At 39.4% G+C, this 25,350-nt stretch overlaps 1 long non-coding RNA gene and 2 other non-coding genes across 8 annotated transcripts; all 3 read right to left on the bottom strand.

Annotated features, from left to right (window-relative positions):
• Positions 1 to 1,787: 1,787 nt before the first annotated feature.
• Positions 1,788 to 8,786, bottom strand: LOC121029747 (uncharacterized). 6 transcript variants are annotated; one of them, XR_005789873.1, is made up of 6 exons: positions 8,707 to 8,782; positions 8,117 to 8,166; positions 7,943 to 8,021; positions 7,778 to 7,843; positions 7,401 to 7,470; positions 6,261 to 7,185 (listed from the first exon to the last, which is right to left on the bottom strand). It is a non-coding gene; the product is annotated as an uncharacterized LOC121029747 (long non-coding RNA). The 6 variants fall into 6 exon arrangements; XR_005789874.1 differs by lacking the exon at positions 8,707 to 8,782 and adding an exon at positions 8,653 to 8,667; XR_005789870.1 differs by lacking the exon at positions 8,707 to 8,782 and adding an exon at positions 1,788 to 2,199 and having other exon boundaries at positions 6,122 to 7,185; positions 7,943 to 8,632.
• On the bottom strand, positions 7,278 to 7,347 carry LOC121030130 (small nucleolar RNA SNORD50). The gene has a single exon (XR_005790073.1). It is a non-coding gene; the product is annotated as a small nucleolar RNA SNORD50 (small nucleolar RNA).
• LOC121030131 (small nucleolar RNA SNORD50) lies at positions 7,594 to 7,661 on the bottom strand. Its single transcript, XR_005790074.1, has one exon. It is a non-coding gene; the product is annotated as a small nucleolar RNA SNORD50 (small nucleolar RNA).
• Positions 8,787 to 25,350: the final 16,564 nt, after the last annotated feature.

Below are 25,350 nucleotides of genomic sequence, written 5' to 3' on the forward strand. Positions count from 1 at the left end.
ATTTCATTGATCTCCTTTATGCCTTCTAGAGAAACATTTAACTACTCCTTTGGGGAAGGAATTTAGTGGGGGTAAGAACACCATCTCTAGACTTACAGTGCCAGATTTTAAATTCCAATTCCTTCACTTCCTATGCGACCTTCATTAGGTTACCTTTCTAAGTTTCAATTTCCTCATCTGTAAAATGTGCATACTAATAGTACCTACTGATGCCTGGATGGCTCAGTTGGTTAAGCGTCCGACCCTTCATTTCAGCTCAGGTCACAATCTCACAGTTTGTGAGTCTGAGCCCCATATTGGGCTCTGTGCTGATGGCATGGAGCCTGCTTAGGATTCTTTCTCTTCTCTCTCTGCCCCAACTCTGCTCATGTTCTTGTGTGCTCTCCCTCAAAATAAGTAAATAAACTTAAAAAAATTAATAGTACCTATCACATCGGATTATTATTATTACTATTACCCCATCTGATACACTTTCAAATATCTAAAACTAGTCACTGTGTTTTTCATTTTTTTGATGTTTAATTATTTGGGGGGGGGTGCAGAGCTCAAGCAGTGGAGAGGCAGAGAGAGATGGACACAGAATCTGAAGCAGGCTTCAGGCTCTGAGCTGTCTGCACAGAGCCTGATGCAGGGCTCAAACCCACAAGCCATGAGATCATGATCTGAGCCAAAGTCAGATTCTTAACTGACTGAGTCACCCAGGCACCCCTAAAATAGTTATCATGTTTTCCCTTGACTTTCATTTCTTCAGGTTAAATATTTCCAAGATCTTAAAAGATCACCCAAAATGACATGGTTTCTAGAACCTTTGTCTTCTTTTTTTTGATACTTCCTAGTTTGTCACTGTTTTCTTAAATGTGGCACCAAAACTAAAAAACAATACAAAATACATTAGATGATGAAATCATTCCTTCCACTGACCTGGAACTCAACCAGCTTATATTTTAAATATCTCAATCTTAGTTTATCACATATAAAATAAATGAATACTAAATAATGCCTACCTTATCTACCTTCCAGGGTTTCTCTGGGGGAGAACCCAAGATAATATATGTCAAAGTATTGTGAAAAATAAAAAGAGCTATGAAAGTGTAATTATTTTATATTAAGCATCTTTCATTAAATAGGGAACAATATCATGATAGGTGTGACCTATCAGTTATAAAAAATGTTAAGTTAAAACTTATTGTAATCTTTTTTTTTAAGTTTATTTCATTTATTTTGAGAGCGGGAGGGGAAGGGAGAGACAGCGTGAGCAGGGAGGTGCAGAGAGAGGGAGAGAAAATCCTAAGTAGGCTCTGCTCTGTCAGCACAGAGACCTACATGGGGCTTGATCCCACAAACTATGAATCATTGCCTGAGCCAAAACCAAGAGTCAGATGCTTAGCCAACTGAGCCACCCAGGTACCCCAAAACTTACTGCAATCTTAATGTTTCTATAGAAAAAGGAAATTTTAGACTGAAATATTTAGTAAGCCTAAATAATTTGTTATATGAGGTGATTATGAAAGAAGTAATTTCATTTATATTAAAAAGTTTTTCCTGTGAAGCATAAGACCTCAGACAACATTCACTTTCTATCCAAGATAGTTTCATTTCAATTTCTGGTTTCTTTACTGATTTATTTTTATTTTTATTTTTTAAGTAAGCTCTATGCCCAACATGGGGCTTGAACTCATGACCCCATGATCAAGGGTCACATGCTCTACTGACTGAGCCAGCCAGGTGTCCCTCTTCTCTAGTATTTTTTATTGAGAAATTACCTATTTCTCAAATAATTGAACTTGATGATGAAACAAGTGGAGAGAGGAAGCTTTGTGACTAGCAGCTGTGTTTGCTAATATTCAATAAGAAAGTACATTGTAGATTTAGTTCCAGTGTAATAAATAGAAACCTAAAGGGAAAATGTATAAAGCCAGAGAGATTACATTGCATGGGCTTTTTTCATAGTTATTACTCATAATTCTTTAGCTAAATATAAACTCCCAAAATTATAGCAGTGGCCATTTATCCTCTGCTTCTTAGTCTGTTAGAGCTGCCATAACAAAATATCACAGACTGGGTGGCTTAAACAATAGAAATGAATTTTCTCTCACAGTTCTGGAGGCTGGAAGTTCAACATTCTGAGGCCTCTTGTCTTGGCTTGTGGGTGGTCACCATCACACTGTGTGCTCATGTGACCTCTTCTTTGTGGGTGTGCTAGGGGAGAGGGAGAGAGTGAGTTCTCTGGTGTCTTTTTTTATAAGGACACTCCTCCTCCCAGATCAGAGCCTTACCCTTATGAGCTTATTTAAACTCCGTTAACTTCTTTTGAGCTCTGTCTACAAATATAGCCACACTAGGGTTAGGGCTTCAACATATGGATTTGGGGGAACACAAGTATTTGTCCAAAACACCTTCCAACTTTTATTTCTTTTACCCCTTTTGGAGAGGTTAAATCACATCATTGTTGCCCACCTTAGATACACAAATTGAATTCCATTTAGACAATTTCTTATGGGAGTCATTACATTGTTCTAGGCAAAATTTGAGATTAAATGGCACAGTTTATTTTTGTAAAGGATTCACATTCTAGGGCCAGAGAGAGAGAAACCAACAATCAGAATACAACACACTATGGGTCATTTTATGGTATAACTGGAGAGGGCCTTATTTTACCTAATTTTCAACAGTAAGTTTTCATGGTACATATGATCTTTGTCTCACTTGTGACCCTCACTTGTTTTGTGTTTTTCCCTAATCAGACTGGATCTCAAGGTTAATAATTTTAACACTTTTACCAAATCAATTCTCTTGGCGTGTTATTGTTTTGCTCTTCCTGGCCACTTTATTCCTAATTTTGGATGAATCCACTGATCTGCTTCCTGCTCCCAGGCAGATAAGTCCCATAGAACAGTGAATAATTATGCTGATTAACTATTAAAATCGGTAGTTTTTAGCCTCAGCAGGCACTTTGGCTCTGTAAGACAAACCTCTAACTTGTCTGTAGCTAACTCCACTTCTCTAAGTCTGCAGTGTCTGATGAAAACCCTTATCATACTTCCTAAATTCCTTATCTTATTCTTTCCTGAAGACTACTTTGCCCGATAATTTACAAAGTCTTTCTCAGATATTAACTCCTTCAATTTCTATGCTAAGGCTCTGCATTAAATCAAGGCTATCTTCAGCCCTATAGCCCAATTATTTGCTTAGTTTTCACCCTTGCTTTTATTCCAAAACTCCTTGATTTTCCATCTAGTTCCTTTTCTTGATATAGCAGTTGGACTTGACAATAGATTTCTGCTTCTCAATTTTTGTCCCAGGCACAAAATAATCTCCAGGATTTTAACTAAACCCAGAATCCCCTACTCTTAGAATGTTCCAGGACTCAACTCTTGGACCACTCCTTTTATCTATATTCATTCCTTTGGTGATCTCATGTAATCTTATGGCTTTAAATACACCATCCACATGTGGATGATTCCCAATTTTATTTTTCCAGCTCAGATCTCTCAACTCTGTACTTCTCTAAAACTTATGTTTTCACGGGTGTGTATCAAAGGAAAAACTCATCAAACTGTACATTTAAAAATGTACATGGGGTGCCTGGGTGGTGCAGTCGGTTAAACGTCCGACTTCAGCCAGGTCACGATCTCGCGGTCCGTGAGTTCAAGCCCCGCGTCAGGCTCTGGGCTGATGGCTCAGAGCCTGGAGCCTGTTTCCGATTCTGTGTCTCCCTCTCTCTCTGCCCCTCCCCCATTCATGCTCTGTCTCTCTCTGTCCCAAAAATAAATAAACGTTGAAAAAAAAAATTAAAAAAATGTACAATTATGCTTTATATAGTTAGGAGGCAAGGATATGTCAAAAGTTTACTGACCTAAGTAACACATTATATGTGTAAATGTTATTTTCCTCAAATGCTAATTTCTGAATATTCTTAAATGCTTTTTACATTATTACTATTTTGAAAAGAATTAGAATCAACTGAATGGGCATAATTAAGTTCCCAAAAAGGTTCGATTATAGTGTACTCAGGCGTCTCACTTAAATGACATTAACTCATTTTGTTGTAACTCAGCCACATGGCATGACAGGACTCTAGCAGTGGACTAGTAATAAGGGGAAGAGGCCAGGTCTTGTAAGAATGAGACCAAGGAGTTCGATTGTCATTTTGAAAAGATACCCTCTCCTCCACCCCAAGATGGTCCATAAACCTTCCAGCACCTCATGGCAAACTTGTGCTTTGATCTGATCTTCATACATATCCAAATAAGTAGAATCAGTGAGGTGCAGCAAGGCCAGAGGCAGTGGCAATATTCAGTCAGGCAATTGTAATTACTATACTATGCTGTGAGTGCTACTTGGATCCAGAACCAAGCTTTTGGGAGGAAAGATAAGAGAGTCCCCACCTAAAGGGAGGAAGCACCAGCAAAAGATAAGCAGACTATCCTAGAAGACTGGAATTCAAATAAATATTCTAACTGGGAAATTGGGTGTTAAAAACCTGAGCACAACCAAGATTCCACACAGGATGGGTAAACAGTTAAGGATTTATGAAGTGTATTATCAATTCAGAGAGCACTTGATTGGGAAGTGCAGTTGATACTAGATTTCTGGCAACAGAATTTTAGAAAGCACCAAATGGTAGGTTTGAGCCTACTGTATTTGAAGATAACCTGGAAGCGTGATGGAAGGCATAAAGCATTCCTATTGGTTAAAGCCACTAAAGCCAGACACATGTAGGTTTTGCTTTCAACTTCTGGTATCAGTCCTAATGAAGCAGATCCCAGTCTATTATAGCCGTAGTCGTTTATTCCTCAGGTCTTGAAGGCTTTGTCTCCATTAAGTTCTCTATTAAATTGCACATATGCTCAGAGGGTTAAGTCCCTTAGCCAGGGACTTGAAAGGAATACCTGGTATGTTAACATTCATAAAACAGAAGGCTAGTAGAATGACAGTCCACACCACGTTGTATGAATGAAAAATACCATTTAGGTATATTACAGGTTTGAAACAATTAGTAATTTTAATGGCAGCTGACGTCAATTATAACACGTTGAGCTTTCAAGCTTAATTCCACTAAAGCGTACCTTTTTGGACCTGACTTACTTGTTCAAGTGTACACTGTATAGAGTCAAAGGGACTAAATGTGATTTTCTGCTATGTGCCTTCCCCCTGAAAAAAATGTTTTAGGGAATTCAAATAGCCATAGGTTTTTACTGTCACCCCAAAACATTTCAGCCTATCTTCTACCTTGTTTGTCCTACATCTAACCACACAATTGATACCTGAATTTCAAATTCATTATTCTGAGGTCCTGGAGCATATAATCTTTGCTCCAAGTGTTTATGCCAAAAATGTTCTTTCTCACATCTCATCTGAGATGGTTTTGACTCAAATCCACTTGTTCAATCTCAAGACATTTTTTTCTCACTTTCTTTATAGCCTGCCTTTGGTTTTCTTGGCATTTCATGTCACTATTAACAAAATGAGGACATAGTAAGTGTTTTACTTCTAACCTCCTTAGCAGAGCCCAGTAACACTGCAATCCATAAAATGCACATTATAATTAAGACATGTGACATATTACCAGATCAATTGAGAGGGTAAGGAGCAACAATAGAAATTGCAGGAAGAGGTCAGAGTGCTTCAAAGCAAATTTTATCTATTTCACAACTTGTTTTGAAGTGAGGTGCCAGCTTTGTCAAAAAGGGTAGACAGTTTCTTGAAAAGGCTGTACAGACCCCAATCACTTTTCTTTTGTTAATATAGCAAAATCTCATTACATATGTAATCTGTTATACCAAGTGGCTTTTCCCTTTGCTGGATTTTAGCAAGCCTTAAGGCCTTTGCATTAAGGGGAGCACACCTTGGTGTCTCAGTTTAGGGAGCTCTTGCTTCCTATGAATAATCCATGTAAAGCATGGTTATTTCCTGCAGACTTACAGTAGTTCATTCTACACGTTCTCATGACTTATGGCCACTGTGGAATTCCTTGCACCTACCATATAAGTGTGTGGAGACCCAGATTATTTGAAGTCTGACAGCATTAATACCTATTTTAATATGGCTTCAATATACATTTTCCAAGGTGCATTTTGTATACCATTGCAATACGTGAGCAAATCTACTATGTACCTACCCACTAAATGGCAAGGTTGTCACTGAGCCTCTTAAACTACATGGGTCCAACGTTGCATTTTCACTAAGAAAACATTTTAGGAAAAAAGGTAGTTCATAATCATAAGCTGACAAGAATATTCTTTTGACTAACACTGAAGTATAGGCTTAGCAACAATTTATTCATGTAGCTATTTAGGGAAAATGATCATGCATGGGGCCAAACCATCTTGGTTAGATCAGATGCTATTACTGTCTACACTAAATCCATTCTATGCAATGTTTGGTTTTATCAGTGAACTTCCCCCATGACCCGTTGTCATGCTGTGCTCTTCATTTTCAGCATTCCACATTTTCCCATCTTTTTTTTTTAAAGTAGGTTTCATGCCCAGCATGGAGGAGCTGAGATGTTTTACTGAGCCACCAAGGTGTCCCTCACATTTTCCATCTTAAGCATCCTTTCAAACTATAATTTATTAGGACCAAACATTCCAGAATTCAGTAATTAGAACCAGTAATACCTGGTATTTTCCCCTCTCCCAGTAATAGACTCAGTCTTTCTGTTTTGCTCACCACTAATCCAGTAATATTCAGTACGCTACAAAACCCAGCATGATCTGTACCGTGTGTTACTGCCAAAATGAATCATCTCTCCATAAAAATCTAAGGACTTTTCTACAATATTCAGTGTAAATTTTCACTCAGCTTTAATTACAATCGTAGATTTTAAATTCAAACAGGTGGCCAAAGGTGAAACATTCACAATAAGCTGATTACAAGTCTGGTTAACTGAAATCAAAGACTTCTCCATTAAAAATATGTACCTTCCTTTGCATGCCTGTATTTAAAATAGAAATAGATCTACAAAGTAATCTGCTTAACAGGTTAGGATTCTCTAGGGCAGTATGACATAAAAAGTAATGGCTTAAATCTTACAAATACATTAATCTGAATCTGATGCGGTTTCATAACCTGTTTACAGAAATAAAAAAATATTGTCTTGATTTGTAGATTTTCTTCCCATGTCAGCTAAATGAAGAGCTTTTCCTTATCGATTTTTCACAAGTAAATCTGGTGGTATTAACCCTAGAAAAGGAAAAACATTTGAGATTTACAAGACTACCAACATCAAAAAAGCCAAAGAATTTTTAAAAATATCATTGTCCTTATAATGGTCTATCTCAGAAGCCAGATCCGTATAAGTTTTCTCAACAGATATTCAGGTTCGGGATAAGATCATCATGGATTAAGACCAAGGACAAAGTACTGATGAACTGTTAAGGGAAAAAATCTCTACTCACAGAAACGGGTTACATCTTAGGAAGGTCACAGCAAACTGGCCTCTTTCAATGGAAAGACAGCGACCCCTCACTGTTGGCAGAGAAAAAAAAAAACCCACAACACATTTTGAAGTAGCAGTTCTCCCCCTACAAGATTTATAACCTAACAGAACCTTCTCAGTTATAAAATCCAGACTATAAAAACTTCAGTCTTATCTCAGAAGCCGAATCCGTATGTTTTTCTTCAGGTGGTCAGCTTCGGGATAGATTTCATCATTGATAAGACCATAATCCACTAAATTATGTTACGGTGAAATTTACCGTAAGCCAAAGCAACTTTAAGAGGTAAGCACTATATTAGAAACACTACAGTTGATCTTGTAAGTCACACAACTTACTTTAAAAATTACATTGCTAGCCAGTGACATTTGTAGGTCTGTTAGTATTCATCAACTCCCAGGATGCTGTTCAAGGACAAAAAAAATTTTCATTTTAATCTACATATGGACTAATCGCACTGAATCAAAGTAGCCCAACAATCAAATTATTAGCCCAACACATACCTGGGTAAAATGGTCAGGTTCCAACCAAATAATTTCCCAGGAAATATTCCCTCACGTATTTTCTAGTTTTCCTTTGTATCTAGTAGGAAGCAAATTTCAAATGATGCACCATCTTTTCCTGTAAATCAACAGGTTTACTTCTTCAGTTTAAAAACTAAGCTCAACAGTACTTACGTGAACATCTCCAGGTAACAGCTCCGTTATGCCACTGAGAGCCATTGTTCCTGAAGGGGACCAAAATATTTAAAACTAAGCATTCTTACAGAATGACAGTTGAAGGTTTTCAGTACTAAAATCTTCCCAATCACTAATCTGGTTTGCACACAGCGCCACCTGGGCACAATACAACTCAATCTCAGGCAACGTCAGGGCTGCCCATTTTCAAATGACCTTTTGATGCGCGACAAAACGACACTCTCCTTATTAAAGGCCTCTTGCTCAACGTAAAACTCCCTGCCCCAAATACCGGGAATATGGTTTTCCCGCCGCCGCTCAGGCTTGGCCAGCCGGATGTCGGCGTTTAGCAAGCAGGCCGCGCACAGCGCTCGTGGCCATGAGCACCAGCCTCCACACGCCTAAGCTCGAAGCCTGCCGCCACCACTACCACTCAGGACACGTGGCGGCCCGGCTGCGTGTTTTCCACGTGCAAGTTTTCTACACACAGCACTCTAAACTCAAATCTCTAATCTTCCCACAATACTGCAGCGAACCTCAGTCTATTCCAATACGGCCCGCGCGGGTCCTCGCCCACAGCGCCCACTCACCGAAAACGACACAACGCCTCCCAAATCCAGTCGTAAAAGACCGAGCTGAGCTGCCAGCAGTTCCCTTTATAGCCTCCCCTGAGTCAGACCGAGGCCGCCCCACCCTCTCGCTTCTATTGGACTCGGGAGATGACGGGGGCGTGGCCATTTCCTGAGGGGAGAGAGCGGGAGCGCGCGCGGCGGCTCTTTTCTTTCGGGGGCTGCTTCCGGGGCGTGGTGCGCGCGTCGCCCGCCCGCTGCACGCCCGCCCAGTCCCCGGTGCGCGCCCGCTGCGCTCGAAGATCCGTCGCTTCCGAGTATAGCTCTACGTGGCGTGGGAGTGGCGCCAGAATTCAAACTAACAGCCGCAGTTGGAGGCGAGTCTACCGCCTGCCCCGGGCCAAATGTGCCCTGAACAGATTGGCCGGCTTGGGGCCGGGAGTGGGCTTGAGTTTTGTAGCGCAGGACGGCCTCAGCATTTGAGCATCTCGAAAAGTCGGGCTGACTCGGCGCGGCGGGAGTTGACGCCCAGCGGGCGCCGCAGGAGCTGGCGGGCACTGGTCTCCGCACTCACAGAAAGATAAATTGGCGTGCAGAAGTGCTTAGATGAAAAAAGTATGTGAAAGCACCGCCTTTCTCCTGCGGTCCATGGCGAGAATACCGCGCCTCTGCGGGACAGCCGGCCCGCCGCGCCGCGCGCGGCCCAGTTGCGCCCCAGTGCGGGCGTCCGCGCCCTACCCGCCCCACCCCATCCCTGTTCTTCATTGTGCCAGGCGCTGCTGTTGCGTTACGTGGTCTGCGCTTAGAGTTCTCCCCGACGCAGCCAACCCGAGAGGTAAATACCCCGTTTGGTGGAGGAGAAAATTGAGTCCTAAAGCAGCTAAGTAATTTGTCTAAATTGACACAACTGAAAAGCTTTGCTATTTTTAATTTGTTTGGCCGAGTTCGTTATAATGAATGCAAGAGAAAATTTAGTTTGAGAAATATCCCAGAATACTATATACAAACGACTCTTAAAAAATTCAGTAGCCAAGATTGTATTAATATGTGTAAGTGAATACATGTGTATACACACACAAGCACACATGACATTTGAACATTCTGGCATTTGAAAACTCAGGCCTTCATGGCACTCATTACTAATTATTATTTATGTCTGGGTTTGTTTATTGTCCTCCCCATGTCTAAGGAATACATGGTTTTGTGTCCACTTTGTATTATTCGGCCTTAGAACAGTGTTCTGTCCAGCATAAAGTAGGTTGTCTGTAACTATTGGTTGAATGAATAAATGAATATATGTGGTGGCCTTTTAGAAAATTAAAATGAAGACCAAATTGCAGCTTAAAGGATAATAGTGTAAATCAAATTTCTGTAACAGGAACCTAAGTGATGAAATATTTACTTGGCTAGGTATTACATAGATATTTTAACAGTATTTTGTAATGTAAATGTAAATTTACATGTTGGTCATAGTAAAAAAAACTAAAACAGTACAAAAGGATATAAAAAGCAAAAAGATCCTTTCCATATCACTGGGAATCTCCTCACTGTTAGCAGTAACCACTATTAACAGTTTTTGAAACTTTTGAATTGTATATGCATATACAAATATTTCTATGCAAATAAAAATACATATTTTTTAATATTTTATATGTACAGGTAAGATCTGCATACTTCTCTGCAACTTTCTTGCCCCCTCATAAATCTAAACATTTTTTCATACCAGTACTTATAAATGAACTTATTCTTGTTTATAGCCTGCATAGTATTCAGTTGGATATATCATAATTTATTTCCTCAGTTTCCGGTTTTTCACTATTTCAAATTGTGCTGAAGCGAATTACAGATATATTATAAGGATCTTGTTGGAAGATCTGCAAGATCAATTTCTAAAGGTGAGTCAAAGGTTATGTGCACTTAAGTTTGTGATAGACACTGCTTAATTGTTTGTACCATCCTTCCACTACCACAAAACAGTCATGTTGTGATGATATATTGAAGAGTTTTGCTAATTGAAAAACATGCATATTACTTTATGGGATGGCAGTTATTACACAATCAAAATTGAAAACTATTTCTCCGTGTTATCTTTGAATCACTGCTGTGTTGAAGACCATCAAAAGCAGTACAAAACAATAATTCCCTACCATGACTTATCAATTGAATTACTTGGAGAGCTAAAAAATATCAGATTTTTGGGCCCTAATGTGCAACAACCAAAGCAGAATCTCTAAAAATGGGACCGAGGGAACTTTTTTTTTTTTAATGAGAGAGACCACGGACAAGTGGGGGAGAGGGAGAGAAGAGGGAGAATCTTAAGCAGTCTCCATGCGGAGCATGAGCTTGATGTGGGGCTGAGTGCAGGGTCTCCATCCCGTCCCTGGAATCATGACCTGAGCCAAAATCAAGAGTTGGATGCTCAACTGACTGAGCCACCCAAGCACCCCAACCCAGGAAACATTTTTAAACAACCATATGAGCCAATGCTGTTCAACAGGAATATAACATGAACCACAAATGAGAATTGCATATGTAACTTTGAATATTATAGTAGCCACATTGTAAAAAATAAAAAGATTTGGATATAATTAATTCTAATGCATTTTATTTAACCCAATATAACTAAAATATTTTCATTTCAACATCTGATCAACACAAGTTATTGAGACATTTTCCATTCCTTTTTTGTACTCAGTCCTTGCAATCCAGTGTGTATTTTACAGTCACAGCATATCTCGGTTTGACTGTCCACATTTCAAGTACCCCATTGCCATATGGTTAGTGGGTACTTTATTGGATGGCACAGGTCAATGGTGATTCATATACATATAGAAGTTTGAGAATCACTGTTTTAGGGTAAGTGTGGTACAGCATACCTGAAACATATTCCAGTCTTTAAAGAAAAAAAATTTTTTTCCATATTAGCTTTTGACTCCAACTAATAACTAACACATGCAATGCAAAATAAAATGAATCCAGAACTTGCTTATTGACAGCACTGCCCTCCAGTGAACATGAGCGATGACTGAAGCTGTTACACAACTCCTTCAAGGTGTTTATCTCTTCAAGAAACAGAAAAACAGTGAGGGATGAAGCCATCAGTCATTGCTCCTACACCTAAAACAGTCAAGAAAATTGCTACCAAATATTTGAAATGATTAAAGAAAGACCATATAAAGGTCAGAACTGAAATTTAAGTGTCCTTGAAGAAGGGATACAGGTGTGCTCTTTCAAAGGGGCACATGTACCCCAATGTTTATAGCAGTACTATCATCAATAGCCAAAGTATGGAAAGAGCCCAAATGTCCATCGATGGATGAATGGATAAAGAAGATGTGGTATATATATACAATGGAGTATTACTCAACAGTCATAAAGAATGAAATCTTGCCATTTGCAACTACATGGATGGAACTAGAGGGTATTATGCTAAGTGAAATTAGTCAGAGAAAGACAAATATATGACTTCACTCATGAGGACTTTCAGATACAAAACAGATGAACATAAAGGAAGGGTAGCAAAAATAATATAAAAACAAGGAGGGGGACAAAACATGAGACTCTTAAATACAGAGAACAAACTGAGGGTTGCTGGATGGATTGTGGGTCGGGGGATTGGCTAAATGGGTAAGAGGCATTAAGGAAGACACTTGTTGGGATGAGCACTGGGTGTTATACAAAGGGGATGAATCACTGGAATCTACTGAAATCATTACTGCATTATATGCTAACTAACTTGGATATAAATTTAAAAATTAAATAAATAAATAAATAAAAGTATCCTTGAAGAACTTAACATGCTAAAAATAGTTCTCATATTCTTAACATACTTTTAGATGAGATCATCATTTTAATAATTTTTTGGAGGAAATATTCATTGAGCTTCTGGTGCATGCCGTGTGCTTCAAGGAAAGCTAATACAAATACACAGAAGTCCTTGTCCTTCCTGAAAGAGTTTATAGTTTAATAAGAAGTCTGTAAACTTAATTTTAGATATCTCTGCTTTAAAAATTAAAATCATTAAAGTCTTTTTGATGAGATCATAATGTGAACCAAATAGTGTTTTAGGAAGTGTTTGGAGGAAAGATTAAAAGCACAGTTTAGAAATTAGTGCAGTCATTTAGATGAGATATTGTGAAGGACACCACTATAATGTTGGCAATGGAAATGGAAGGCAGGGAAGAGAAGAACACAGAACTTATGTGGTGTCAAGTTCTTATGTGTATTAGATCATGTAATCTTCAAAACAATCCTGGTATGTATTTTTAACCTTGTATTAGAGGTAAAAAAAAAAAAAAAAAAAGGCATAGAGATCTCAGTGAACTCACATTCTCAAGTCTTTCCCCGAATTCATAATGTCATGAGGGCATGATATTGCTGTGTTAAAGGAAGAAAAAGTAGGATGTGATGATGAAATGTGGGAGAAGAGAGAAAACAATGGAGCCCAGGCAGCCAAGAGAATGACAGCTCCATTGAGAGGAAGAGGTGAGTCAGAAGTTACTGATTTGGGAGAAGTGAAAAGAAGATTCATTTTTGCTTGTGCTAAATATGGGGTAGAACATTGAGTTCCATTTGTCCAGTGGATAATCAGAAATGTAGAAATGAAGCCCAAGAGAAAAGTCAGGGCTGGAGAAGGCTCATTGAGCAAATGAATGTAAAGAGGATGATTGAAGTTTTGTGCACAGACAAGTGTGGGAAGAAAAGAAAAAAAACACCAACAACAGTAGCCTAGAACTAGTACCATAGTGTAATCAGATATACTGCAGTAGACAGCTTTTGAAAACATTTCAATACACACAAAGATCTGGGTAGATAATTCATGAGAATAAAGTTCACTATTATAACTTTTTCTTAAATCATGGTAGAAGTATATATACCATATTAAATAGCGTAAGCATAATTATTCCAAAGCAGAAAAAAAAAATCAGACTTCCAATATTAGAATTAAAGAATCTTCTCTTAGTACAATGTTCTTTTGTTTTCCTAGTTTCTAAACTGAACTCGTCAGTAAATTCTAGGTTTGGTGGCAGAACAGACAAATGTAATTTGAAGAAAATCTTGTGAAAACTCTGAAATAGTAAAGTGTTAAGTTCATGGAATAAAATTAAAGAACTTAAATTAGAGGAAAAGCCTTGTATATGTGGCAACATCAAGGACAGTTTGATACTTGAGTCCGAAGTTCAGAGTAGAGGTCAAGGCTTGAGTGTCTTTGGCATGAGTAAGATATTTAAAACATGACACTGAGGTCATCAGGGAAAGAGTATAAATAAAGAGGAGAAAGCCCAGGACAGAGCAGAGCCTTGGTGCCCTGCTAACTTTAGGGTTTTAGTAGAGAAGGAAGTGACAGCAAAGGAAACCTGCCTAAGGGGAAAACGAAAGTGTGATATCTCTGAAAGAGGTAAACAGGGAGAGAGATTCATTTATTCATTTGGGATGCTCCTGAAAGGACAAGTACGATAACAGAAATAACCTTTGGGTTTGGCAACATGAAGATTAGTGGTGATCTTGTAAACATGGTCTCAGTGAAATAGTGATGATGAAGAGATGAAGATGAAGATAATGCCTTGGGCCTGGAACATTTGCTTTCACAAAGATAAGGAGTCCTGATAGCCTGCTGGGCATATGGACTTATCTGGGATTATCTTTCCTGATTCAGGATTTCATATGTCCCTCTTTGTTCTGCTTAAAGCATGTGCATCATAAGGCACCACACCAGCCCTACTGCAATATCTGTTTCTGGTGGGAAGGGAAGAGTGTTCTTCACCTGCTACATAAGAGGATTGAGTAGAGACTATCTCCCTGTGCCAACTTTGGGGCAAGATGCGCTGGCCATGATGGACTGATACTCAGTATTGAAGCTGATCTTGCTCTATCTCTGTGAATAAAGTATTATTCCATCCAGTGCCTGTGTGAGTCTTGTCTTTCTTGGCAGTGCCAATACCTGAAAACTCTTGTAGTAGGTTGACATCTTGCCACTGCTTTTCCTGGTGTTTGGTAACAGGTGTCAATTGCTCAACAGTTTAGTGCAGTGATCAAGGTCACCAACCATGTTAGTACATGATGCAGATGCATGGCGTTCCTCAGTCCAGCCATCCTAGAGTGATGTCAGCTTCCTGGGGGGAGGAGGGCCTGACTGAGATACTGTGCTGTCTCTGGATGAGTGGGAATAAGTGAAACGTAGGCAGTCTCCCTGTCATCAAGGATAAACTGGTGTGATGGATGAGGGCAGAAATGCAAGAGGTGGGCCCTAAAAATATTGGGAAGTTAACCTGGCTTCTGGCCATCTTCATACTTCTACACTGTCCTCTAACTTCCACATGCCAGGAGCTGCAGATGACACCCAAGGGGGGGTCAAAGGCCCCTGTGTAGGAAGCTCTGTTTGATCCGAGTTGCTTAAGAGCCCCAAGTAAGACTTGTTTTCACTAAATGCAAACCACCAATGATGTTGCTGAACATGAAACTGATCAAATGAGATCCTTTTTGGAGAGTGAAATACAAAAACTGAAAGATAGATTTGGGCAGAGGCCAGGGAATTCTCATGCAGCTTGGTTGGTGCCCCTGTTTGACGAGAAGGCCTTGCAGACCCAAATGTCCCAGGCTGGTGCAGTCGAAGCTAACCACTGACCTTTTGCTGCAATGCATTTTAAAAATCTACATTGAGTAGGGCAACCAACAGGACGAAGTGTGCATGTCACTCTTTTTTTTTTTTTAATGTTTATTATTTTTGAGAGAGAGAGAGAGAGAGAGCGAGTAGGAGAGGGTGAGAGAGAGAGAGGGAGGCAGGATCTAAAGCGGGCCCTGTGCTGACAGCAGAGAGCTCAATGCAGGGCTTGATCTCACAAACTGTGAGATCATGACCTGAGCTGAAGTTGGACATTCAACTGGCTGAACCACCTAGGTTCCCTTCAGTCCATGTCACTCTTGATCTAGATTGCAAGGAGTATGAGAACAATATTCTTAACTGTGAGGACTTCCCTAGGACTAAGACCCCCTGGAAAGCCATTCATAAAGCCACAACTGCATTTCAGGTAAAAGCCATACCTGATTATGTGACCCTGTGGCTGGGTACATGGATGATGTATTGGAGGCCTTCATGCAACAGGACCATTCCCAGTGGAAGACCCTGCTATCACTGCTGTTGACCCTGAAATGACTGTGAGGGAAGCAATGGAAAAGCTCCACTGAAAAGTCTTGCTTGGGATAAAAACAAAATGATTTCAATGGTTTCCAACAACTTGGGCTGAACAGATAGAAAACAAACAAGGGGAAGCCATGCCCAGAGGGCCAAAAGGTGAATTCAAGAGATTACAAAGGGGGAAAAAGGAGAATAGGGTTGATCCGCAGAGCAATATGGCTTTGATTGGTAAAACTGGATAGATAAACGAAAGTAATGAGATTCCTACAGAAGAATTCCACCCATGCTATGTGGTAGAGAGAAGTCCCTCTAAATTGGGGGTTAAGGCCCTACTCCCATATTCCCATGTGATAGCCTGAGTGGTACAGGTCTCACTCAGACTTCCAAGCCATCCAAAACCAACAAGACTCAACAAACTCACTAGCTAAGGTGGTGATGAATAATTGAATAGCCTTGATTATCTGTTGGCAGAACAGTGAGGCATTTGTATTATTGCCAACTGTTGTAGACTCTGGGTCTGGAGTTCTGTCTTGTCCAGCAAGAAAATGGGATGCAGGATTTAAAAATGCGAGAGGCTAATGTCTGGGAGGAGACAAGAGCCCAGAGTAAGGGTCCTTGCTCCATTTTTATTAGGATAAGAGGGCTTAGACACATGGTAATGGATGTGCACAAAGAGACAATGAAATCGTGAACATTAATTAACTCATGGGCATGAGGCAAAGGGGGTTTTGAAGATGTGTGGTGTTAGGGGTTTGGGTCAGTACAAAACAAAATCCTGGTTCCTGGTGAAGGTTGTTTACAGAGGACGTGAGGCCCCATGTCTGTTTACCTAAACTGGCCTAGGGGACAAGAAAGACAGCATGCTACCTCAGGGTCAACAAGGCTCCGCTCTGGGCAACCTCCCCCACCGCCCTATTTACGTGTTTACCTAATTTGGTCCTTCCTTCCTGTGAAACCAGCTTTCTGCTGTTGTACTAAGTTGGGGGGCATTTCTGCCCTGAATACCTAATCTTGTTTACCTCATTTTGGATGTTTTCATCCTGAGATACCCTATTCTTATACATTTGTCCTATACTGGGGGTCTTTGCACCATTTACCTAATCTTATTTACCTAGTCTTGTTTACCCAAACTTGGGGGTGTACATCCTGTGGCTTTCTAATTCTTTATGCCTTGTTACCCCATCTGGTGCAAGCTCAGGGAATTCCTAAGCTTATTCCCCACAGCCAACAACTCTTGTGTATATATCAAGAGTTCAGATAAGGCAAAAACTAAAGAACATCCATGCTCAGATGGGATGATTATTGACTATCTACCTGCAGTACCCCACCAGACTCCTTAGTTGGTTTATTCTAAGCCCTTGGGTCTCCTAATTAGAGACTGTCCTCAAGCGTAGGTTTGATCATCATCCTGGGTCTGGTTCTCCTAATGATCCTGATGAAGTGCTATCTCAAAATGATAGGTCTCTGCAGGCAAACTGCATCTATATACATTGTTCAAGGGCCCCATTAGACCCAGCTCTATCTCTAAATTTGGGGCAAACAGTGGTCCTACCAGATTTTATGCACTTTATCTGCTATTTAAGCAGCTGAACAACGGTTGGTGGACTGTTGAACAATGGTGGACTGTTGGGAAAGGCAGTCATGCACAGTCTGTTGACCCTTGTGTGGCTGCATAACAGTTCTTTGGACCTGGTTCATTTCCTCACATGGAGATAAGGAGCCATCATACCCTGTGTTGGCATATAAAATTGTTTGGAAGTATCTTTCCTTATTCCAGATTTGATATGTACTTCTTTCCTGTGCTTAAAATGTGTGCATCATAGGGCACCTGGATAACCCCACTATTATATCTGTTCCTGGCAGGGAGAGATGGGGATCCTGCACTTGTATCACAGGAGGGGTATAGGTAGATCATCTCCTGGCTATAGTGATTGGTCTGCAGGTAGAAACAATCCAATTTGAGCTAGTGAGAGTCAGATTTGTCTCATCCAATTGTGGAGAAAAAGTCCTATTACATTTGAACATAGAGGATGTGAAATCTGGGAGTGCTACAACCATCTCTCTTATTTTTTAAAAAGTTTATATATTTATTTTTTTTGAGATAGAGAACCAGCATGGGAGGGAAAGGGAGAGGGGTTGCAGAAGATCAGAAATGGACTCTGTGTTGACAGCAGTCTGATGTGGGGCTCAAATCCACGAGCCATGAGATCATGACCTGAGTCTAAGTCTGACACTTAACTGAATGAGCCACCCAGGAGCCCTGATGATCTCTCTTAAAAAAAAAAAAAAAATTGAAGTATAGCTGACACACAATGTTACATTAATTTGTGTGTACAACATAGTGATTCAACAAGTCTATACATTATACTATGCTCACTACAAATGTAGCTACCATCTGTCATCATACACTATTATAGTAACATTGACTGTAGCCCCTGTGCTGTTACCTTTCATCCTCATGACTTATTCATTCCATAACTGGAAGCCTGTACTTCCCATTCCACCCATTTGCCCGTCTCCCAACTTCCTCCCCTCTGGCAACTGTCACTTTATTCTCTGTATTTATGGTTCTGTTTCTGCTTTTTGTTTGTTCATTTATTTTGTTTTTTAGATTCCATATTATGAGTGAAATTGTGTGGTATTTGTCTTTCTCTGTCTGACTTATTTTCCTTAACATAATACCCTGTAGGTCCATCCGTGTTGTCACAAATAGGAAGACCTTATTCTTTTTAACGGTTGAGTAATATTCCATTGTGTGTGTGTGTGTGTGTGTGTGTGTGTGTGTGTGTGTGTATCATATTTTCTTTATCCATTCATCTATTGATGGACACTTGGTTTGCTTCCATATCTTGACTATTGTAAATAATGCTGCAATAAACTGGAGTGCATATATTTTTTTTGATTTAGAGTTTTTGTTTTCTTTGGGTAAATACCTAGTAGTGGAATTACAGGACCGTATAGTATTTCTATTTTTAATTTTTTGAGGATCCGCCACACTGTTTTCCACAGTGGCTGCACCAATTTACATTCTCACTAACAGTGCATGAGTGCTCATTTTTCTCCACATCCTGCCGCAACCATCTTTTTGACCACAAGAGGAGAACCTCTCTGAGAATTAAGTCAACACACAGAAGGGAAAAGAGTAGAGCTGAATTGAGAGGCAGAGAGAATTGGGTTGTAGGAATATCATTTGAACGTGATTGATTTCTGTAGCACTGGAGGTTAGCCATTCCTCAGTCAAATCAGGTTGTGTTCATTTATCTATTGCTGCATAATAAACCACCCCAAACTCAGTGCTTACAACAAAAACAATTACTATTTCTCATGATTCTGTGGGTTGACTGGGGAGTTTTTCTGAATGGGCTTACTCATGCTGAGGTGATCTGCTGAGGGCAAGGCTCAGCTGGGACATCCAAGACAGCTGGGCATCTCTTCCCACATGGTATTTCATTCTGGGCATCTTCATGGCCTAGACATATCAGGGCAGTATTCCAAGAATTTGCCTATTAACTTTTTGCTTGTATTATGTATGCTGATGTTTCTCTTGTTCATATCAAGTCATATGGCCAAGCCCAAGGTCAATATGGAAGGGGTGGTGAACAAGCATGTGGATACTGAGAGATGTGAATACTGAGAGGTGTGATTTGCCGGGGCCATTACTGTAACAATCCATGACAACCTACTTCTAATTCTTAAATTCCTTGAAGCTCCTTCATGGACCAAAGAAGATTTTTTTTTATCTCATTAAAAAAAAAAAAATCTGGGGGCGCCTGGGTGGCTCAGTCGGTTGAGCGTCCGACTTCGGCTCAGGTCGTGATGTCACAGTCCGTGAGTTTGAGCCCCGCGTCGGGCTCTGTGCTGACAGCTCAGAGCCTGGAGCCTATTTCAGATTCTGTGTCTCCCTCTCTCTGACCCTCCCCGTTCATGCTCTGTCTCTCTCTGTCCCAAAAATAAACTTAAAAAAAAAAAATCTGCCAAAAAAATTTTTTTTTGTTATGCAAACTATCTTACATTTCTCACTCTAGAGCCACGCTTCAACCTTCTCCACCTACTTTATGCTCTGGGAAGCTGACCTAAATTGATTGCATCAATGAATCCCGTGTCCTCTGGTTTCCTATTGGTTTGGGCCAATAGGGAACGTGAGCAGGAGATCAGAGGGAAGAGAGAGTAGCTGTTAGCCTCCACTAAAGGGATAGCTTCTTTTAAAGTGTCCCACTTCACCATTCTCTTTCTTCCCTTGTCCCTTCAGACCTAAGGGTAATAAAGCTCAACTAGGCCCAGGATACTGTTCTTTTTGGTTTTCCTACATCTTGCCATCTTGTTAAACTTACTGAACTTTTCTTAGATTTTCCATATGTTTTCTGTTGGGACCCTGAATAATATTTACGTGTAAAATCTTGGTTTAATTAAGTAGGATTAAGTATATTTAAATGTATACATGTACTCATGTGTATAATAAAAGATATTCTAGTCTTGTCAACTTTGCCAGAGTGAATTAATATTTTGGTTTCTGCATACTAGCTTGACTTGGTGGCTAGTCTCTCTCTCTCTCTCTCTCTCTCTCTCTCTCTCTCTCTCTCTTTTACCTTATTCTCCGAGATAATGTAACACTGTTTAAATGAAAGCTGTCTGACAATGCATCTGTGAGAAGCACATTACAACTGCCATTCTACTATAGTTCCTCACAAATACATTATAGTTAGTATTAAATAAGATGTTCAGATAATTCTTAAGCCCTGTTTATAATGGCTGCAAACAAATGATTGCCTGGAAACTGATTGGAAAATCTTATAATAACTGAATTTCATACCTTGTCAGTAAATGTATACAATTGCTCTTAGTTATCATTTTAGGATAACTTCAGGGACATAAAGTCCTAGAATCATAAATTTTCTAAGTCAGGTTTGTAAGATGTTATATCAACCCTTTTACCCTTTAGTTTTATAATCATAACATGTGTTATGTATTTTAAACTCTGGTTTTAGAGAATTTAATGATTCTTTAAATGATAAATAGCTAGGTGGCAAAAAACTAGTATAGATTTCTTAAAGATATATCAAAAGGATGTAATCATAGCTGTGTTTTGTATCCTGTTAAAGTAATTTCTCAGCACATTACTAAGTTTTGCCAATTGTCTTTTATCATATAACCAATGTGATGATTGACTATATTTTGTAAGTACTTAAACTATTAAATATTAAATATCATGAATATCATAAATGGTTGAGCAATTAGAGTTGGGAATTGGTTACATCATGTGATGTACATGTTTACTTTGCTATCCTCACACTGTTACTTTCCTGTGATGTTCTGAATGTTCTGTGATCTGTATTTCAGGTGTATGGAGGAACATGAAATGCATGTACTATTGCAGGGCAAGGCCATGGATCAAAAACCTTTATCTTAAAAACCTTATTTTTTATTTTATTTTTTCATTTAAAAATTTTTAAAAATGTTTTATTTGTTTTTGAGAGAGGGGGGGGGAATGGATGAGGGAGGGGCAGAGAGAGAAGGAGACAGAATCTGAAGCAGGCGCCAAGCTCTAGCTGTCAGCACAGAACCTGACACAGAGCTCAATCAAACTCAGGAACCGAGATATCATGACCTGAGCTTAACCATTGAGCCACCCAGGTGCCCCTCGGAAATCTTATTTAATGGACTGTCAGAGAAGGAATTTTCCTAACTCATATTGTGTAGGTAATTAGAACTTGTCAACTTTGTAAAATGATTATACAATGAGGGTATTGAATTGGAAGGATACTCAGAGTTTATTTCTGAGAGATATTTATGTATAAGAATGGAAAATGAAAGATAACCTTTGGGAAAGACACTTTGAAAATCAACTTGAAAGAGTTCGATTAAATTCAAAGATTCATTAACCATGATATACATTATGAATAGACTATGTATATATTGCATGCTCTGAAGATAAAGATCTTCAACGCATACCTATCATTCTGATTAAGAATTAGCAGATATGCTTGAGCAATCTGAAATCTGGATTGAAAAACTGAAGAACAATAATATAAGCTATAACTTTTTGGCAGTTCAAGGAAGCCATGTGGAGACAAATCTGATGGAGATATTTCTTAGAGTATTTCACACAATAAGAGCCAGTTTACTGGCTCAGTCTACAGTCATTCAGTAGAACAAAGATGTGTGATAATGCCAGTGAAGGTCACACTATATTTTTTAATATGTCAAATTTTTGCCATATTTCAAGACCTGCACTTGTTGGGGACTTAGTTGAGAGTACTTTGGCTCATGATACCCAACAGAGAATATTTCTAAGGCCCTTGTCAAATATCAGTTGGGGGGCCGCCTTGGTAAAGTACAATGAATTAGTTTCATTTCCTCTGACTCTTAGATTCTAGATGCTGAGAAGGAGAAGAGAGGGCCAAGTTAGCTTTTGGTGAAAGAGTGAGTTGGGAGAGAAATACCTCTATTGTGCTGGTCCCTTGACTCCATTCTTGCCCCTTGTTCTCAGTTTTAGGAAGAATTGAATAATTCACACAAGCTCTTTATATGATACATCCTTTTAAAATCAGCTTTCAGATTTTTCCACTATTTGAAAGTTTTTCATTTTTCATCCTTTAAATTTTTGCATTAGAAACTTAAGTATAGATGTATCTATTGCTTCAAAATATTTGCAATAATCTAACATCTTCTCTTCTGTTTTACATAGCAAGTGATCTCTAAAGTAGATTCTCAAGTATTTACAACTGAAGGTCTCTTACACAGATAAATGGAAATTGCCCTGGCATTCAGGGGATATAATGGTTAATTTTATGTGTCAACTTGGCTGGGCCATAGTGGCGATATGTTTCATCAAACATTCTTCTGGATGTTTCTTTGAAAGTGTTTTTTGGATGAGATTAACATTTACATCAGTGGACTTTGAGTAAAGCAGATTACACTCTATAATGTGGATAAATCTTACCCAATCAGTTGAATGCCTTAATAGAACAAAAACTGACCTCTTCAGAACAAGAATGAATTCTGCTAATTCTGCCAGAAGAACTGCCTTTGGGCTAGAACTACCACTCCCCTGAGTCTCCAACCTATTCGCCCACTCTATAGATCTCTCTCTCCCTCTGTGTGTGTGTGTGTGTGTGTGTGTGTGTGTGTGTGTGTGTGTGTGTAGATAGATATACATATAGATATAGATATAGACATAGATATCTATCTATCTAATCTATCTATATCCTATATTTCATATCTATCCATCTAATCTATCTATATCCTATATTTCCTATTGGTTTGGTTTTTCTGGAGGACCCTAATGCATATGATTTGTCTTATTTCTATTTGTTATTCTTTCTTTTCCATTGCTACTAGTATATTTGCCTTTTATTCTTCTTCTTTCAAAACTATCTCTTGTGCTGTGTTCATAGGAATTCCTCCAGCTTCTTTATTTTTTATTAAAGTTTATTTATTTTGAAAGAGAAGAAGAGCATGAGCGGGGGGGGGGGGCGCAGAGAGAGAGGAGAGAGAGAGAATCCCAAGCAGGCTCTGTGCTGTCAGTGCAGAACCCGACATGGGGCTCAGTCCCACAAACCGTGAGATCATGACCTGAGCTGAAATCAAGAGTCATTTACTTACCAACTGAGCCACCCAGGCATTCCTAACTTCTTTTTATCTAAATGTGTGTGATGCTTATGAATTTTAGTCCAAAATATTGGCACACAAAGAATGTCACATTCCATAATTTCTCTAAAACTCAAATCTGCTTTAAGCCTCCACCTGTAGCATGGCACTCACCTCTGGGATCTTCTTCCCATTCCTTTAGGTTAGACAATGATGCCAGTCTTATCATCACACTAGGGGATTGATTGATTAATCCAAAGTGGTTGGCAGTGTCACTGGAATTTCTTCTACTCAATGAAGCTTTTCTTTTTTCTTTTTTCTTTTTAAATTTTTTAAATGTTTATTTTTTTTGAGAGAGAGAGAGCGAGACAGAGTGCAAGCTGGGGAGGGGCAGAGAGAGAGGGAGACACAGAATTTGAAGTAGGATCCAGGCTCTGAGCTGTCAGCACAGAGCCCGATGTGGGGCTCAAACCCATGAGCTGGGAGATCATGACCTGAGCCGAAGTTGGACGCTCAACCGACTGAGCCACCCAGGCGCCCCTCAATGAAGCTTTTCTAAAGGTGGTCCTCTAATTTAAGTCAAGCATTTTTTGAGATGCATCTCTCAAAAAATGAGAGTCACCTCTCAAAAAGTGAGAGTCACCTCTCACAGTGACCATAGAGCTTCTTGAAAAGAACTTTACGTTTGCTCTCAACTTTGTGGTGTTTGGTGTTTATTTTCTTCTGTAAGTGTATCATTGGAACAATTTCACATGCAGTCTTTTATCCTTCATCCTTGTGGGACTGACTCTCTTCCATGTTTAATCCTACTTCCAAACCTTATCCCTCCCCTTTGTCTTAGAGAATCTCCTCCAGGCCTTTGGTTTGCCTAATATTGCTTCACTCATTTAAAGGATTTGTCTCCATGTCTCACTCTTAGAGATGACTTAGCTTTTTGGAAAAGTTGGAGTTGAGATGGTTTCCTAGAGGCAAACGCCATAGTTTTTATGGCTACCTGACTAGAATAGAGGAGAGAAAAATACTTTCAGCTGAGAGAGCAAATTAATATACCAATAGATTATGTTGTTATGTGTCTGAACAATATTATGTTTCCTCATCGTTTCTGTTTTTGCTTTTGTATAGATCTCTTTGTCATTATTTTCCATGATTTCTTCCTTAGAATCCTATTTCTTCCCTATTGAAGTACATATTTTTGTTAAGTATGAAATTTGACAACTATGACAGTTTGAGGACATGATGCTTCTGATCTTATCTATTACTCATTTCAGTTTCTGTTTGATACTTAGCATTTCTAATTCTTCAGCAAACTTAAATTGTCACTTCCAATTTCTTCTTTGAGTTCTTTCTATGTGTGCAATACTTTTTCCAACTCTTATCTTTGGTCTTTCCCCTTGGTGATAATAATTATGGAGACATCTGAGAAATTGTTTCTGTGTCATTTACCATACAATTTGATTGTATTTAGTCCATATTCCTGAGGTGCCTCTGGCAGGAATTCCAGGCTCAGAGGGTTGGGTTGGATGAGCTTTTCCTAGAGCAGTTGGGAGCTTCTCAATTCAAGAGGTAAATGGAGCAAGGGGAGACCTAAAGTCAGTACCAGCTGAAGAATATCAAGCCATCAGGTCCAAGGAGCAAGTTCTAAACTATAAGCAGTAAATGATGTAAGGATTCAAGAACCAAATTGACCAGGACACTTTCCTGTCTGGCTTCTGGGACACTTCTTTTCCTTTGTTCAGAAGATTTCTTCACTGCTTTCTCTTTCCCTACTTGTTTCTTAAATGTAGGTGCTCCCCATGGTTTTGTCTTTGGTTTTCTTCTCTTCTCATACTATTTATTCATTCTTTCTAAGTGATTTAATTTATTGAGTATCTGCTATGTGCCAGGCACCATTCTAGGAGCAGGGGCTGTGGCAGTCACCAAGTCAGACAAGTTCTTCCTCTCAA

This window comes from Herpailurus yagouaroundi, unplaced genomic scaffold, assembly GCF_014898765.1.
Source record: "Herpailurus yagouaroundi ecotype Mexico unplaced genomic scaffold, PumYag 139, whole genome shotgun sequence".
NCBI classification, from domain to species: domain Eukaryota; kingdom Metazoa; phylum Chordata; class Mammalia; order Carnivora; family Felidae; genus Herpailurus; species Herpailurus yagouaroundi.